At 44.1% G+C, this 18584-nt stretch overlaps 1 protein-coding gene across 6 annotated transcripts in view; it reads right to left on the bottom strand.

Annotated features, from left to right (window-relative positions):
- Positions 1–18584, bottom strand: part of LOC141112390 (transmembrane protein 272-like) — a 130760-nt gene that overhangs the window by 59310 nt on the left and 52866 nt on the right. Inside the window, exon 3 of one of the 6 annotated variants that reach the window (XR_012236593.1) lies at positions 5206–5257. The exons of the other annotated variants lie outside the window; for them this stretch is intronic. The gene's annotated coding sequence lies outside the window, so the exon portion shown is untranslated. The remainder of the gene's footprint in view (positions 1–5205; positions 5258–18584) is intronic. 6 annotated transcript variants of the gene reach the window in all.

Below are 18584 nucleotides of genomic sequence, written 5' to 3'. Positions count from 1 at the left end.
CCTTGGAGATCCTATGCCAACAAGTCTCCGCTATGGCCGATTCAGTACAGAGGCTACAAGAGGGATACACACAAGTGGATAGCCGCCACCAACAACTGACGGGGGCACTCCCCCCTGCCGCCGCAGCTCCTGCACCTAGCAATGAAGGCCCGCTCCCTCAGGCCACTGCCAGCCCTACAGTAGTAATGGCACTTCCGGAACCTAGGGTCCCCACTCCGGAACGGTTCTCAGGGGACCGTAAGAAGTTCAGGGCTTTCAAGAATGCATGCACCCTTTACTTCGCGTTGCAACCCCGAACCTTCGCATCAGAAGTGGTCAAGGTGGGATTTGCGATCAAGGATGAGTTAGCCGGGATGGAGACCCCCACATCTTTGGAGGAGTTAATTCAGGCAGCTACCAAATTAGATCGGCGCTTGAGGGAACGTCGGTCAGAGCGATTCCAAAATCCTCGCCCGGCATGGGCAACTCCAAGACTCCAACCCATTCCAGGGTCTTCACCCATTACAGCTGGGTCTACTGCACTTCCCGATTCCGAACCGATGCAGCTGGGTTTAGTACGACCACCGCTAACCTCAGAAGAGAGACAACGTAGACGGCAGTCCAACTTGTGTCTCTATTGCGGGGGTGCCGGCCACTTCCTGCGCAACTGCCCGATAAGGCCTAGTAAGTCTTTTCAACCCAAAACAATGACTTACCAAGATAACAATACCTCTAAGTCTTACGTGATGTTGTTTATCTCGTTACAGCTACCGGAAGGGGAATCCCGCCTGCCGGCGATCATTGACTCAGGTGCATGTAGCTGCTTTATGGACGCTGCCCTGGCCCGAACCTTGCATGTGCCTGTACAACCTAAACCGCAACACTTACAAGTCCACCTGGCGGATGGGTCCCTCCCCAGTTCAGGCCTAATCACCCAGGAGACTCGACCTATTCTAGCCACCACCGATTCGGGACACCAAGAACTTCTGCGCCTAGACCTTATCCACTCTCCCATGTTCCCAGTCATTCTAGGTTTACCTTGGCTACAAGCCCATGACCCTCTTATCCAATGGAGTTCGAAGATGGTCTCATTTCCTTCCTCCTACTGTTCTCAGCACTGCCGCCCTCAGAGATCCAAGATCTGTGCTACGATCTCGGTTCCTTCGGTTAACCTCCAGCATGTCCCCCAGGAGTATCACGAGTTCCAGGAAGTCTTCAGCAAACAAATGGCCGATTGTCTCCCACCTCATCGACCATACGACTGCCCAATCGACCTATTGCCAGGATCAGAAATCCCTTTTGGGCGTATCTTTCCTCTTTCCGAAACAGAGCTGGAGGCTCTCAAACAATATATAGATGAGAACCTGAAAAAGGGGTTCATCCGTCCCTCATCTTCACCTGCCGGAGCAGGTATCTTCTTTGTTGGCAAGAAGGACGGTTCCCTTAGGCCCTGTGTGGATTACCGGCAGTTGAATAACATTACTATCAAAAATCGGTACCCGTTGCCGCTCATTCCAGAGTTATTCCAACGCTTTAGGTCAGCCAGAATCTTCTCCAAATTGGATCTCCGAGGGGCATACAATCTTATCCGAATCAGAGCTGGAGATGAGTGGAAGACAGCTTTCAGATCGAGGTTCGGGCACTTCGAATACTTGGTGATGCCCTTTGGGCTCTGCAACGCTCCGGCTACGTTCCAACACCTGGTGAATGACATTTTCCGCAAATACCTAGATGACTTCCTCGTAGTCTACCTGGATGATATCTTAATTTTTTCTTCTACACTGGAACTGCACAGGGATCACGTCAAAACAGTTCTGACCATTTTGAGACAGCACAAGCTTTACCTAAAAATGGAAAAGTGCGAATTTGAAAGATCAGTTGTGCAATTTTTAGGGTTCATCATTTCGGCAAATGGAGTAGAGATGGATCCTCAAAAGATACAGGCTATTCAGGAGTGGCCAGCTCCTTCTGATAAAAAAGGGGTTCAACGCTTTATAGGATTCGCTAACTTCTATCGGAAGTTTATTGTCGGATTCTCTACCATAGTGGCACCCATCACTCAGCTAACACGCCGGCACGGATCATTCCAGTGGTCCCAAGCAGCACAGGAAGCTTTCATGAAGCTGAAGGATCTGTTCAGTTCCGCTCCTATTCTCCGGCATCCTGATCCTTCCCATCCGTTCGTATTGGAAGTGGATGCATCAGAAATAGCCACGGGGGCAATCCTTTCTCAGAGACAGGGACCCAAGGCCATCTTACATCCAGTTGCATTTGCTTCTCAGAAACTCAGTGCGGCAGAATTAAACTATGACGTGGGTGACAGGGAGTTGTTGGCCATAAAATTTGCCCTGGAAGAATGGAGGTACTTACTTGAGGGGGCACTTCATCCAGTGATGATTTTCACAGATCACAAGAATCTTGAGTACCTCCGAACAGCAAAACGCCTCAAACCCAGACAAGCTCGTTGGGCCCTGTTCTTTTCGCGCTTCAACTTCCATATCTCCTACAGACCTGGTATAAAGAATGGAAAAGCAGACGCCCTTTCCCGGATGTTCTCAGCAGAACTCCAGACTTCAGAACCAAGTACAATTCTTGCACCTCACAATTTTCTTGGGTTGACACAGACAGACCTGATGTCTTCGATCAAGAGATCATCCAATACATATACCGATCCGGAGGTACAATCCTTGAGGAAAGACGAAGGTCTCTTTTGGGTCCGGGGCAAAATTTTTGTGCCCCAACAAACCCGGTTAACCGCTCTCAAGATGTGCCACGACCATAAATTGTCCGGCCACTTCGGAGTTAGGAAGACAGCTGACCTGATCTCCCGCTCTTTCTGGTGGCCGGGTTGGAGACGAGATTGCAGTGAATATGTGGCCTCTTGTCTCCGTTGTCAACGCAACAAGGGCCAGAACACCAGATCCTGGGGTTTACTTAAACCTCTACCTATTCCAGAACGACCATGGTCCGACGTGTCTATGGATTTCATTGTGGATCTGCCAGCCTCAGAAGGCTACACTACCATTTTCGTTGTGGTCGACCGTCTGTCCAAAATGGCCCACTTCCTACCTATGATAGGTACTCCTTCCGCAGTAGAAACAGCCAACGTTTTTCTGAAAGAGGTCATAAGGCTTCACGGAGTACCAAAGAATATAGTGTCTGACAGAGGCGTGCAATTCACGTCCAAATTCTGGAAGGAACTTTGTAAGGCCCTGGATATCAAAGTATGCCTCTCATCAGCCTATCACCCTCAGAGCAATGGCCAAACGGAGAGGACAAATCAAACTTTGGAGCAGTATCTCCGTTGCTTCTGTTCAGGATCTCAGGATGATTGGGCAAAACTTCTTCCATACGCAGAATTTGCGTATAATAACTCAGTTCACGCGGCTACCAACCAAACGCCTTTTTGGGCCAACTGCGGGTTTCATCCCACGTTCCTGACTAAGGACACTCCTGAGGTAACAGTTCCTGCAGTACAGGACAGAATAATATCCTTACAAACCAACTTCCAAGAAATCCAAAGCATGTTACAGAAAGCTCAAAGGGCCTACAAGGAGCAGTATGACCGAGGCAGGAAGGAGAATCCAACATTTAACATAGGGGAAGAGGTTTGGTTGTCCACCTCTAATCTCAAGCTACAGTTGCCATCCCGAAAACTAGGACCTAAATTTATTGGTCCTTTCCCTATCAAAAGGATCATCAATCCCGTGGCCATGGAGTTAGCCCTGCCTAAAACGTACAGGATCCATCCTGTCTTTCATGTATCTTTATTGAAGCCTGTTGTACCCAGTCCATTTCCAGAAAGGGGAGAGGTTCCTCCCCCACCAATCAGGGTGGACGGTGAGAATGAGTTCGAGGTGGAGGCTATCTTGGGTTGTAGAAGGAGGGGCAGACAACTACAGTACCTGATCCAATGGAAGGGATACCCACCTGAAGACAATTCATGGGAACCTGCGAAGAACCTACATGCCCCTCGCTTGATTCAAACCTTTCATCAAGACCATCCGGAGTTGATGTCTAGCCTGGGCGTCCGGTGTCCGCCCTTAGGAGGGGGGCACTGTCACGGAGGACAAGTCACCTCCGTTCGCCGGGCTGCGGGGCGCATGCGCAGGGGGTTGTTGTTGAGACGTGCACCCGTGCGCGGCCTGATGGTGCGGCGCGCGCGGGTGCACGGCGGCCCGCGTGTGCGCGCCGTCGCCCGTGCGGGTGCCCGGTAGCGCGTCACGCTGACGCGCTCACTGGGAGGTTACTTTAGACGACACCAGCACCCAGTCGGGTTGCTGGTTTGTCGTCAGCTTACCCCTGCCTGTGTTTGAACTCCTGCTTACTGTCTCTTGTGAAACCGACCCTCTGCCTGGATAAACGACCACTCTTTGCTTTCTGGATACCCTGACCCTCTGCCTGGATAAACGACCACTCTTTGCTTGCTGAATACCCTGACCTTCTGCCTGGATAAACGACCACTCTTGCTTGCTGGATACCCTGACCTTCTGCCTGTTAAAGGATCACTCCAGACCTGTTGGATTTCCTGTCCTCTGCCTGTGTCTCCAACCATACTTCCCACGGGGCTGCCACCCCCTTGATCCCCTCAGTTATAAGGACTTCCTAATCACCAGTCTGATATCTCTTAACCTTTGCCCTTTGCACCTCCAGGCACTCCTTCAGAAGACTTCCCGCCATCCAAGCCATCCTAAGTCTTCCTACAGTTTATCGGAGACCCGTGCCTCCACGTGCTTCCGATCCCCTGTCTCACTCTCGGGGGTTCGGGTGCGCGTGGTCGTAAGGGCAAGCCGCTCTCGGGATCTCGGCCTCGGTGAGTATTGTCGTGACATTCCCACTCTAGCAGTACAAGAATTCATTCAATCTAAACACCTACTAAATGCAGCCAAATCTCTTGTGCCGCTGTTTTGGAAATCTACTAGCACCCCGTCAATCAGAGATTGGCTATTCAGAATTAAAGACATATGTGACACGGAGGAGACAATAGCACAGTCCAACGATTCAATCGAACGGTATCACAAAACATGGTCTCCATGGTTCGCCTTCAGGTATTCACAAAAATACGAGGATTTGAGGGCGATCACGTCTACTTGATCTTTACTTCAACACTCATTAGTGAATATCTCACTCTGCCATATCTCTTTCTGGGTGATTGTCACTACACCAAGAGCTGAGAACTGACCAATGATCGTTTTCGACCTTGTTACCAGTAGATAAAGCCTTTACCTTTTCTCATAACTTTTTAAACTCAGTGAGACTATTGGATGTTGAGTATTTCCTGCAAACAAGAAAAGTACTATGTTATCAGAGACACAAAACAAATTGATGTACCTGAATATAACCACTATCTCCCCACCCTATCCCTCCTCCATTTCCTTCTCCCCCGCTCTTCCCCCTTTCCCAACATCCCTAATTGTCCCCTCTACCTTCCACCATTACCCTAAATCCTTCTCTACTATCTAAATTTATTTTTGTTCTTTATATAATGAAAATGTTTAATCATTTCTGAATTAAGTATACATGACCAACTAACCAACAATAAGATACCACGGATATCACATCTCATGTACTCTTTAATAGACTTACATCACATGTATATGCCTGCCTCTATGTACACAATGTATACTTGTATGTTTATTGTTTATCGTTGTTAAACTTTAAATGAAAAAAAAGAAAAAGGCATTTTTTTCACAAAATTTATGGTCTTTTTTTAATTTTATCACAGAAAATAAAAAACCCACTAGTGATTAACCACTTGAGCCCCGGACCATTATGCTGCCTAAGGACCAGAGGTCTTTTTCCAATTTGGCACTGTGTCGCTTTAACTGCTAATTGCGCGGTCATGCAATGCTGTACCCAAACGAAATTTGCGTCCTTTTCTTCCCACAAATAGAGTTTTCTTTTGATGGTATTTGATCACCTCTGCAGTTTTTATTTTTTGCGCTATAAACGGAAAAAGACCGAAAATTTTGAAAAAAAATGATATTTTCTATTTTGTTATAAAAAAAATCCAATAAACTAAATTTTAGTCATACATTTAGGCCAAAATGTATTCGGCCACATGTCTTTGGTAAAAAAAATGTCAATAAGCATATATTTATTGGTTTGCGCAAAAGTTATAGCGTCTACAAACTAGGGTACATTTTCTGTAATTTAGACAGCTTTTAGTTTATGACTGCCTATGTCATTTCTTGAGGTGCTAAAATGGCAGGGCAGTACAAACCCCCCCCAAATGACCCCATTTTGGAAAGTAGACACCCCAAGGAAATTGCTGAGAGGCATGTTGAACCCATTGAATATTTATTTTTTTTGTCCCAAGTGATTGAATAATGACAAAAAAAAAAAAAAATATTTACAAAAAGTTGTCACTAAATGATATATTGCTCACACAGGCCATGGGCCTATGTGGAATTGCACCCCAAAATACATTCAGCTGCTTCTCCTGAGTGTGGGGATACCACATGTGTGGGACATTTTGGGAGCTTAGCCGCGTACGGGGCCCCGAAAACCAAGCACCGCCTTCAGGATTTCTAAGGGTGTAAATTTTTTATTTCACTCTTCACTGCCTATCACAGTTTCGGAGGCCATGGAATGCCCAGGTGGCACAAACCCCCCCCAAATGACCCCATTTTGGAAAGTAGACACCCCAAGCTATTTGCTGAGAGGCATATTGAGTCCATGGAATATTTTATATTTTGACACAAGTTGCGGGAAAGTGACACTTTTTTTTTTTTTTTTTCTCAAAGTTGTCACTAAATGATATATTGCTCACACAGGCCATGGGCATATGTGGAATTGCACCCCAAAATACATTTAGCTGCTTCTCCTGAGTATGGGGATACCACATGTGTGGGACTTTTTGGGAGCCTAGCCGCGTACGGGGCCCCGAAAACCAAGCACCGCCTTCAGGATTTCTAAGGGTGAAAATTTTTGATTTCACTCCTCACTACCTATCACAGTTTCGGAGGCCATGGAATGCCCAGGTGGCACAAAACCCCCCAAATGACCCCATTTTGGAAAGTAGACACCCCAAGCTATTTGCTGAGAGGCATGGTGAGTATTTTGCAGCTCTCATTTGTTTTTGAAAATGAAGAAAGACAAGAAAAAACTTTTTTTTTTTTCTTTTTTCAATTTTCAAAACTTTGTGACAAAAAGTGAGGTCTGCAAAATACTCACTATACCTCTCAGCAAATAGCTTTGGGTGTCTACTTTCCAAAATGGGGTCATTTGGGGGGGTTTTGTGCCACCTGGGCTTTCCATGGCCTCCGAAACTGTGATAGGCAGTGAAGAGTGAAATCAAAAATTCACGCCCTTAGAAAGCCTGAAGGCGGTGCTTGGTTTTCGGGGTCCCGTACGCGGCTAGGCTCCCAAAAAGTCTCACACATGTGGTATCCCCGTACTCAGGAGAAGCAGCAGAATGTATTTTGGGGTGTAATTTCACATATTCCCATGGCATGTTTGAGCAATATATCATTTAGTGACAACTTTGTGCAAAAAAAAAAAAAATTTGTCTCTTTCCCGCAACTTGTGTTGCAATATAAAATATTCCATGGACTCGACATGCCTCTCAGCAAATAGCTTGGGGTGTCTACTTTCCAAAATGGGGTCATTTGGTGGGGTTTTGAACTGTCCTGGCATTTTATGCACAACATTTAGAAGCTTATGTCACACATCACCAACTCTTCTAACCACTTGAAGACAAAGCCCTTTCTGACACTCATTGTTTACATGAAAAAGTTATTTTTTTTTGCAAAAAAATTACTTTGAACCCCCAAACATTATATATTTTTTTAAAGCAAATGCCCTACAGATTAAAATGGTGGGTGTTTCATTTTTTTTTTTCACACAGTATTTGCGCAGCGATTTTTCAAACGCATTTTTTGGGGAAAAAACACACTTTTTAAAATTTTAATGCACTAAAACACACTATATTGCCCAAATGTTTGATGAAATAAAAAAGATGATCTTAGGCCGAGTACATGGATACCAAACATGACATGCTTTAAAATTGCGCACAAACGTGCAGTGGCAACAAAATAAATACATTTTTAAAAGCCTTTAAAAGCCTTTACAGGTTACCACTTTAGATTTACAGAGGAGGTCTACTGCAAAAATTACTGCCCTCGATCTGACCTTCGCGGCGATACCTCACATGCATGGTGCAATTGCTGTTTACGTTTGACGACAGACCGCCGCTTGCGTTCGCCTTAGCGCGAGAGCAGGGGGCGACAGGGGTGCTTTTTTTTTTTTTTTTTTTTTTTTCTTTATTATTTTTTTTGCTTTTTTATCTTATTTTTAAACTGTTCCTTTCATTTTTTTTTTTTTTTTTAATCATTTTTATTGTTATCTCGGGGAATGTAAATATCCCCTATGATAGCAATAGGTAGTGACAGGTACTCTTTTTTGAAAAAATTGGGGTCTTTTAGACCCTAGATCTCTCCTCTGCCCTCAAAGCATCTGATGACACCAAGATCGGTGTGATAAAATGCTTCCCCAATTTCCCAATGGCGCTATTTACATCCGGCGAAATCTAAGTCATAAAATGCTCGTAGCTTCCGGTTTCTTAGGCCATAGAGATGTTTGGAGCCACTCTGGTCTCTGATCAGCTCTATGGTCAGCTGGCTGAATCACCGGCTGCATTCTCAGGTTCCCTGTTGAGACAGGAGAGCCAGAGAAAAACACGGAAGACGGTGGGGGGGGGGCTTTCCCTCCCATGGCTTGTAAAAGCAGTCTAGAGGCTAATTAGCCACTAGGATTGCTTTTACATGAAAGCCGACCGCTGGCTGAAAAGAATTATACCAAGATGATACCTAAACCTGCAGGCATCATTCTGGTATAACCATTCAAAGTCGTGAATGGCGTACCTGAAGACAAAAAAATGGTTAACAATAAAGCACAGTAAACGGTAAAGTATAAAAAATTGCATACCTGAAAAGCAAACGTGATAAAACATAATAACAATAAAACATTGCAGAATAGAATACAGTAAAAAAGAGCAGAACAAGAGAGAGAGAATAGAGAGAGAGAGAACAATAAAACGACAACTATTTTTTTTTATTTTATATATTTTTTTTTTTTTTTACACTTTTTTTGTAACTAATTTTTATAACTGTAACCGGTTCCAGGTTCGGGTCTCTCAAAATGCGATGGCATCTTGGGAGACCCTGTGAAAGTGTGCCTAGTCTGTGCAATGCTGTACCCTACGCTAATACTCAACTAGTGTATGGTAGCGTTCAAAACATTCACCAATGCAAAGACCAGGATTGTCAGGACAGGAGGGACAATAATAGAGGGTGTCACGCCTATATTCGCGCTTGCTGCAGACACGACATCTTTTTTGGTGGTTCGTTGGGTAGGGGTACTCGGGAGGACATAAAGAAAATGCCTCTCATGCAGCCGACTGCATTTGGTTTGGGATGTGAATGGGGGAAGTACGGGCGCTGCAGAAGCGGTGGGTTCCCAATTAGGATTGGCGAATGCAGCAGGAAGGGCACTATGAGCACGACGGGCCTGTGTTTGTCTTCTTGGTGGCAGCGGGACACTACTTGTGCTTGCCACCTCACCAGCTTGAACTGCACTTATGGGACTCGCCACGTCACCAAGTGTTACTGCAGTGCTGGTTTGACTACGACCGGGGTGTACTAGGCCGCTGGCGCTTGCCAGTTCAATAAAAAGCTACCAAAAAAACTGTTAGCGATCGCAGGGATCAGGCCTGACTCTGCGAACACTGCAGTTATGCGTTAAGTGTTTTGTAAGTGACAGTGATCGATCGATACTGCACTTGGGTGGGCTGGGCTGGGCGGAGGGGCAAAATGCAGGTGCTAGCAGGTATCTGGGCTGATCCCGCTAACACTGCGTTTTTGGGAACCCTAAACTGCTGGGGACGCCAGTATAGATCTGATCGGATCAGATATTGATCCGTTCAGATACTATACCACTAAGGGAGGTGTACGGTGCGTGCGTGGGTGTTAGCGGTACTGGCGCTAATCTGACGCTGCTTGGGGCTGGTGCTTGCCAGTTCACCAAAATACTACCAAAAAAACTGTTAGCGATCGCAGGGATCAGGCCTGACTCTGCGAACGCTGCAGTTATGCATTTAGTGTTTTGTAAGTGTCAGTGATCGATCGATACTGCACTTGGGTGGGCTGGGCTGGGCTGGGCCGGGCGGAGGGGCAAAACGCAGGTGCTAGCAGATATCTGGGCTGATCCCGCTAACACTGCATTTTTGGGAACCCTAAACTGCTGGGGACGCCAGTATAGATCTGATCGGATCAGATATTGATCCGATCAGATACTATACCACTAAGGGAGCTGTACGGTGCGTGCGTGGGTGTTAGCGCTACTGGCGCTAACCTGACGCTGCCTGGGGCTGGTGCTTGCCAGTTCACCAAAATGCTACCAAAAAAACTGTTAGCGATCGCAGGGATCAGGCCTGACTCTGCGAACGCTGCAGTTATGCGTTTAGTGTTTTGTAAGTGACAGTGATCGATCGATACTGCACTTGGGTGGGCTGGGCGGAGGGGCAAAACGCAGGTGCTAGCAGGTATCTGGGCTGATCCCGCTAACACTGCGTTTTTGGGAACCCTAAACTGCTGGGGACGCTAGTATAGATCTGATCGGATCAGATATTGATCCGTACAGATACTATACCACTAAGGGAGGCGTATGCTGCGTGCGTGGGTGTTAGCGGTACTGGCGCTAATCTGACGCTGCCTGGGGCGACGCATATCACCGCCGGGCGATCAGGGGGCTAAACCTTTATTCGGTAATAAACGGCGGGTGCCCTGACACTATAAAAAATAAACAAACTAACCAGCGTCACCCGTAACAGTTATACGGTGATCAGTGGTGAAAGGGTTAACTAGGGGGCAATCAAGGGGTTAAAACATTTATTCGGTAGTATATGGGGGTCCCTGTCGCTATAAAACGCTGATGGCGAACCTAAATATTTAGGTCCCTAACTAGCGTCACCAGCGACACTAATACAGCGATCAGAAAAATGATCGCTTAGCGACACTGGTGACAGGGGGTGATCAAGGGGTTAAAACTTTATTGGGGGGGTTAGGGGGGTATCCTAGACCTAAAGGGGGTAATACTAACTGTCCCAACACTGTAACTGTCACAAACTGACACCAATGCAGTAATCAGAAAAAAAAAAAAAAACTGCTGGTGTCAGTTTGTGACGGGGGGGGTGATTGGGGGGGGATCGGGGGGCAATCGGGGGGGGGATCGGGGTGTTTAGTGTGCCTGGCATGTTCTACTGTGTGTGTAGTGTTGTGCACTCACATACCTGTCTTCTCTCCTCGGGCCGGAACGGAAATTACCGAGCCGAGGAGAGATGACATCATTTCCTTTGCTGCTGTTTAGCATACAGCAGCAAAGGAATGATGTGATTGGCCGGCGGCGATCGCGAGGGGGGGGGCCACAAACGGATGGCCTCCCCCTCACCTCTGATCGCCGCTGGACAAAAGACGACCGCCTCGGGCACCGGGGGGGGGTCCGATCGGACCCCCCACCCGCGGAAGGCAAATCACGTATATGTACGTGATTTTGCCTGTCCGTGCCACCTTGCCGACGTAAATCGGCGTGAGGCGGTCGTCAAGTGGTTAAATACCACCAAAAGAAAGCTCTATTTGTGCAAAAAAAAAAGACTCAAATTTCATATGGGTACAGTGTTACATGACTGAGTAATTGTCATTCAAAATGTGAGAGCGCTGAAAGCTGAAAATTGGTCTGGGCAGGAAGAGGGTGTAAGTGCACTGTATTGAGGTGGTTAAACGAACCTTTTGATATCCTTTAAAGATACAGTATTCACCGTATTCATAAACATATGTTCACCAATTGGCATATGAAAAGGACAGAGGAAGCTTCTAGGTTGACACCTAGATGCTGATAAAATTATCCAATTCAAATAGACATAGATTTCTCACCTTTGTGAACTTCAAAGAAAGTTCTAGTCATTTTGGCTACAAGAATCTGCAGGGGACGGTGAGGAGGCCCCAAACTGTCTTCCAGCTTTGTATTTATACCAACAGATCTGAGGAATATATTTTACCTCTCATAAAAACTAAAATATTACATTCCAGAGAGATGAAAATAATTCCTTCTGATTGTACACATTTTAAACATTTCATGTAAAACTGTATTTGTAGCATATGTAGAAAACGTTTATAGGGTGCCTGATTGTGGCAGCCAGGAAGTGATTGGTACTGTCATGATCAGACTGATGTGCTTGTGTTGGAAATCCTATCCACGACCCAGCAATCAGAACAGTCCAGGGTCCATTTGATCTTGGTCACCTCAGAACACAAACCGTCCTGTGGGCTGGGACGGGAACACCCCTCCAGGGTCGATTGGTCCTGGGCTAAAGTTCAGCCCACATCCATATTTCAATGTATTGTGAAGCATGGTATATGGACAGGGTGATTCCCACAAAGCCGGTTTAAGTGGGAAATTACCAATTTCCAACATGCTTCTGTCATAAACTTTCTGATTTTATCCCTTGTTATTTTTCGTTCAAAAGATTTATTTATTTTAGAAACATTGAATATCAACAAATACAGAATATTTGACAAAATGATTAAAATATAACACTGAAGTACAGATGTTGCAGGAAAAAACAAAAAAAAGTTACTCTGTCGTTTACAACAAATGGAAATGAATTCAATGTATAATAAACTGCAGTTATCAAAGTGCGAACAAAAAAAAGAGTGATAATCAGTCCGTGTTGTGATAAGAAATTTAGATAATCTGGAGTATAAAAGTTGTTTATAACTGAAGATTTGAGAATCTTAATAAACTGGAGTAAGCATAAATATATCTATTTTAGAGATTTGAATTAAACTGAATCTTGACCGTAACTTCAAATATATGTTTATAACAAATACTGCAATATAAGAAACGGCTGAATTTGAAAAAGATAGTAGTCTTTGAAGGAACAAGGAACAAGAAAATGGTAAAAGGAAATAAGGGCAAAAGGGAGGGGAAGGGATGACTACATAGCTCAGAAGGTAGATTTTGGTAAATACATTTTGTTATGATCCCTGAAAAAATATCAATCACCATGACAAGAGTACTCAATTATCAAAATTATCTGGCATGTAGTATTTGATCCATGGTTTCCATATGCTGTCAAACTTTGTCAAATGATTTTTATCTAAAGCGTCCATTTTGGCATGCATAAAAGATTGATTCATTATAATTTTGGTTTCTGCAATATTCACTGAAAACTGATGTTTTCCATGCATTAGCTATTGTCTGTTTTGCAGCTATCAGGAACGTGAGGAATAGCTTGAATTGTTTCTGTGTAAGAGAGACTGGTTTGAAATTAAGGAGAGCTGACATTGGGTCTGGTAAAACGGAACAATCAAATAATTTTAAGATAATCAGAAAGACCTTTTTCCAGAATGTGTGCACAATAGGACAGTGCCACCAAATGTGCATATACAGTGGGGACAGAAAGTATTCAGACCCCCTTAAATTTTTCACTCTTTGTTATATTGCACCCATTTGCTAAAATCATTTAAGTTCATTTTTTTCCTCATTAATGTACACACAGCACCCCATACTGACAGAAAAACACAGAATTGTCGACATTTTTGCAGATTTATTAAAAAAGAAAAACTGAAATATCACATGGTGCTAAGTATTCAGACCCTTTGCTGTGACACTCATATATTTAACTCAGGTGCTGTCCATTTCTTCTGATCATCCTTGAGATGGTTCTACACCTTCATTTGAGTCCAGCTGTGTTTGATTTTACCGATTGGACTGATTGGACTTGATTAGGAAAGCCACACACCTGTCTATATAAGACCATACAGCTCACAGTGCATGTCAGAGCAAATGAGAATCATGAGGTCAAAGGAACTGGCTGAAGAGCTCAGAGACAGAATTGTGGCAAGGCACAGATCTGGCCAAGGTTACAAAAAAATTTCTGCTGCACTTAAGGTTCCTAAGAGCACAGTGGCCTCCATAATCCTTAAATGGAAGACGTTTGGGACAACCAGAACCCTTCTTAGAGATGGCCGTCTGGCCAAACTGAGCTATTGGGGGAGAAGAGCCTTAGTGAGAGAGGTAAAGAAGAGCCCAAAGATCACTGTGGCTGAGCTCCAGAGATGCAGTTGGGAGATAGGAGAAAGTTGTAGAAAGTCAACCATCACGTAGCCCTCCACCAGTCGGGGCTTCATGGCAGAGTGGCCCGATGGAAGCCTCTCCTCTGTGCAAGACACATGAAAGCCCGCATGGAGTTTGCTAAAAAAACACCTGAAGGACTCCAAGATGGTGAGAAATAAGATTCTCTGGTGTGATGAGACCAAGATAGAACATTTTGGCCTTAATTCTAAGCGGTATGTGTGGAGAAAACCAGGTACTGCTCATCAATTGTCCAATACAGTCCCAACAGTGAAGCATGGTGGTGGCAGCATCATGCTGTGGGGGTGTTTTTCAGCTGCAGGGACAGGACGACTGGTTGCAATGGAGGGAAAGATGAATGAGGCCAAGTACAGGGATATCCTGGACGAAAAACTTTGTCCAGAGTGCTCAGGACCTCAGACTGGGCCGAAGGTTTACCTTCCAACAAGACAATGACCCTAAGCACACAGCTAAAATAATGAAGGAGTGGCTTCACAACAACTCCATGACTGTTCTTGAATGGCTCAGCCAGAGCCCTGACTTAAACCCAATTGAGCATCTCTGGAGAGACCTAAACATGGCTGTCCACCAACATTTACCATCCAACCTGACAGAACTGGAGAGGATCTGCAAGAAGGAATGGCAGAGGATCCCCAAATCCAGGTGTGAAAAACTTGTTGCATCTTTCCCAAAAAGACTCATGGCTGTATTAGATCAAAAGGGTGCTTCTACTAAATACTGAGCAAAGGGGCTGAATACTTAGGACCATGTGATATTTCAGTTTTTCTTTACTAATTAATCTGCAAAACTGTCAACAATTCTGTGTTTTTCTGTCTATATGGGGTGCTGTGTGTACATTAATGAGTAAAAAAATGAACTTAAATGATTTTAGCAAATGGCTGCAATATAACAAAGAGTGAAAAATTTAAGGGGGTCTGAATACTTTACGTCCCCACTGTATGTACCTTGTTCCGGACAGCCGCGAAAACAGAGGCCTGAATTATCTATTGTAAATTGGCTATTCTGGCAGGAACCAAATACCATCTTGTAAGAACTTTATATGAAGTCTCAATCGCCAAAATGTTTGTAGAAGAAGATTTAGTGTTAGACCAGGTATGAGACCAAATCTTGGGATCAATCGTACACTCAAGGTCTTTTTCCCATTTGGTTACTGTAACGAGCCCCTTGCTCGCTCAGTTCCACTCTCCCGACACTCCTCTGCAGCTATAGAATCAGATTGCACTGTCTGATGGTTCGGTCATCCAATGGTCCGGGACTAGAACCGCCGTTCTAGTCCAGTTGTGATAGCTCAGAACAAACACCAGGTAGGCTGTATGTAAGTTCAAACAGGAATCTATCTTTATTGACAAAATACAGGCTTTTATACACTCAAAGTGGAGGTGCAGACCTCCTGCTCATATTACTCTAACAATACAGCTGTAACCTAATTAACCTAATTAACATGAGCTAATTAACTAATGCCTTTAGACAGCCTAGATGACTCAGACATGACCGTTAGGCCAGACTGGCCGTCTTGTAGTTCAGAAAACCCAATCAACATTATCACAATCAACATAGACTCTTCTTCACACAATAGCAGAGTTAATTAACACAAATAACAATGGGGATCTAATGACTCTTAGATCCCATAGTAGACTTATATACAATACACATTTTAGCAGACAATAGACAGACAGGTGTTGGAATTTACATCAGCATCTCCTAACAGTATCTGTCCCAGCATTATGAATCAGCCACTATTCCAATATGGCAAATCCAGGGTCCCCAGACATACAGCTCACAAAGAGCACCGTTCCCCCAAATACAAGGGCCCCCGATTGATCGGCAAGAGGCTAGCATACAGTCCCCTCCAAAAGTCTCTTTCCCAGCTAGGTCTGTCACAGTTACATATGTAGGTAATATTTTATTAGATTTAGTGATCAATTGGTAATAGATTATTGAAATGCAACCTTTAGCACGAGGTTCTTTGAGGCAAATGCTTTCAAATTGGGAAATAGTGTGTAGATTATCACTAGAATTGAGGAAAGGAGTATAAAAATGTTTAATTTGATGATATCTGAATATTTCAGTTTGGGGTAGCCCAAAGGTCTCGCATAATTCTGGGAAAGGTCGTATTGATGTTGTTGAAGTTATATCATATAGACAAGTAACGCCAGCCTTAGACCAGGCTTTAAAAGTCCTGGGGTATTTCCAAGCTGGATAAAAGGTCGGATTTTTATGGAAAGAAAGAAGTGGTTTATGCAGAGATTGTAAACCATGTGAGATTTTATGTCTATCCCACAATGATAAGGAATGTCTAGAAATTGAGTTCTTTAAAGCCTTGCGATCTGCAGGTTGTAACCATAGTATATTATTTATAGGAAGAGGGTCACAATCTATAGCTTCGATGAATACCCACATAGGAATCTCTGTAGTCGAATGATATTTCGTTAATTGTGCTATTTGAGCCTCTTTATAGTATGTTATAAAATCTGGAAATCCCAGACCACCCATAGATTTAGGAAGAACTAAGGTTTTCTTATGTAGCCGGGGTTTTATTTTTTTTTTAATTATATTGCCCTTTGTTGAATCAATCTAAGAAAATAGGCAGGAATATGGATTGGAAGCTTTCTAAATAAATGTAAAAATTTGGAAAGTATGGTCATTTTTATAATGTTGATTTTTCCGAACCACGAGATCGGTAGGGATGACCAGTTAGATAATAAACTGGTAACGTGTTTCAGTAAAGCCGGGTAATTTGCTGCAAATAAATCTGAAGGATTGGAAGTGAGTTGAATACCCAAATATGGAAGACTGTGATCTGCCCATTTAAAGGGTAATGAATTTTGTAAAGATTTTATGGTAATATCCACCTAGATCTATACCCGTGATTGTAGGTTCCATCATTATTCTTTGTTACATAGTTACATAGTTACATAGTAGGTGAGGTTGAAAAAAGACACAAGTCCATCAAGTCCAACCTATGTGTGTGATTATGTGTCAGTATTACATTACATATCCCTGTATATTGCGGTCATTCAGGTGATTATCTAATAGTTTCTTGAAGCTATCAATGCTCCCCACTGAGACCACCGCCTGTGGAAGGGAATTCCACATCCTTGCCGCTCTTACAGTAAAGAACCCTCTACGTAGTTTAAGGTTAAACCTCTTTTCTTCTAATTGTAATGAGTGGCCACAAGTCTTATTAAACTCTCTTCTGCAAAAAAGTTTTATCCCTATTGTGGGGTCACCAGTACAGTATTTGTAAATTGAAATCATATCCCCTCTCAAGCGTCTCTTCTCCAGAGAGAATAAGTTCAGTGCTCGCAACCTTTCCTCATAACTAAGATCCTCCAGACCCTTTATTAGCTTTGTTGCCCTTCTTTGTACTCGCTCCATTTCCAGTACGTCCCTCCTGAGGACTGGTGCCCAGAACTGGACAGCATACTCCAGGTGCGGGCGGACCAGAGTCTTGTAGAGCGGGAGAATTATCGTTTTATCTCTGCAGTTGATCCCCCTTTTAATGCATGCCAATATTCTGTTTGCTTTATTAGCAGCAGCTTGGCATTGCATGCCATTGCTGAGCCTATCATCCACTAGGACCCCCAGGTCCTTTTCCATCCTAGATTCCCCCAGAGGTTCTCCCCCCAGTGTATAGATTGCATTCATATTTTTGCCACCCAAATGCATTATTTTACATTTTTCTACATTGAACCTCATTTGCCATGTAGTCGCCCACCCCATTAATTTGTTCAGGTCTTTTTGCAAGATTTCCACATCCTGCGGCGAAGTTATTGCCCTGCTTAGCTTAGTTTCGTCTGCAAATACCGAGATTGAACATCCTCCAGGTCGTTTATGAACAAATTAAATAGGATTGGTCCCAGCACAGAACCCTGGGGAACCCCACTACCCACCCCTGACCATTCTGAGTACTCCCCATTTATCACCACCCTCTGAACACGCCCTTGTAGCCAGTTTTCAATCCATGTACTCACCCTATGGTCCATGCCAACACACCTTATTTTGTACAGTAAACGTTTATGGGGAACTGTGTCAAATGCTTTTGCAAAATCCAGATACACCACGTCTATGGGCCTTCCTTTATCTAGATGGCAACTCACCTCCTCATAGAAGGTTAATAGATTGGTTTGGCAAGAACGATTCTTCATGAATCCATGCTGATTACTGCTAATGATATCATTCTTATTACTAAAATCTTGTATATAGTCCCTTATCATCCCCTCCAAGAGTTTACATACTATTGATGTTAGGCTAACTGGTCTGTAATTCCCAGGGATGTTTTTTGGGCCCTTTTTAAATATTGGTGCTACATTGGCTTTTCTCCAATCAGCTGGTACCATTCCAGTCAATAGACTGTCTGTAAAAATTAGGAACAACGGTCTGGCGATCACCTGGCTGAGTTCCCTAAGTACCCTCGGATGCAAGCCATCTGGTCCCGGTGATTTATTAAT

The sequence above is a fragment of the Aquarana catesbeiana genome, linkage group LG11 (genome assembly GCF_042186555.1).
Source record: "Aquarana catesbeiana isolate 2022-GZ linkage group LG11, ASM4218655v1, whole genome shotgun sequence".
NCBI lineage: Eukaryota > Metazoa > Chordata > Amphibia > Anura > Ranidae > Aquarana > Aquarana catesbeiana.
The sequence above is the reverse complement of the archived record's forward strand: the minus strand, read 5'-3'. Positions and strand labels throughout refer to the sequence as shown.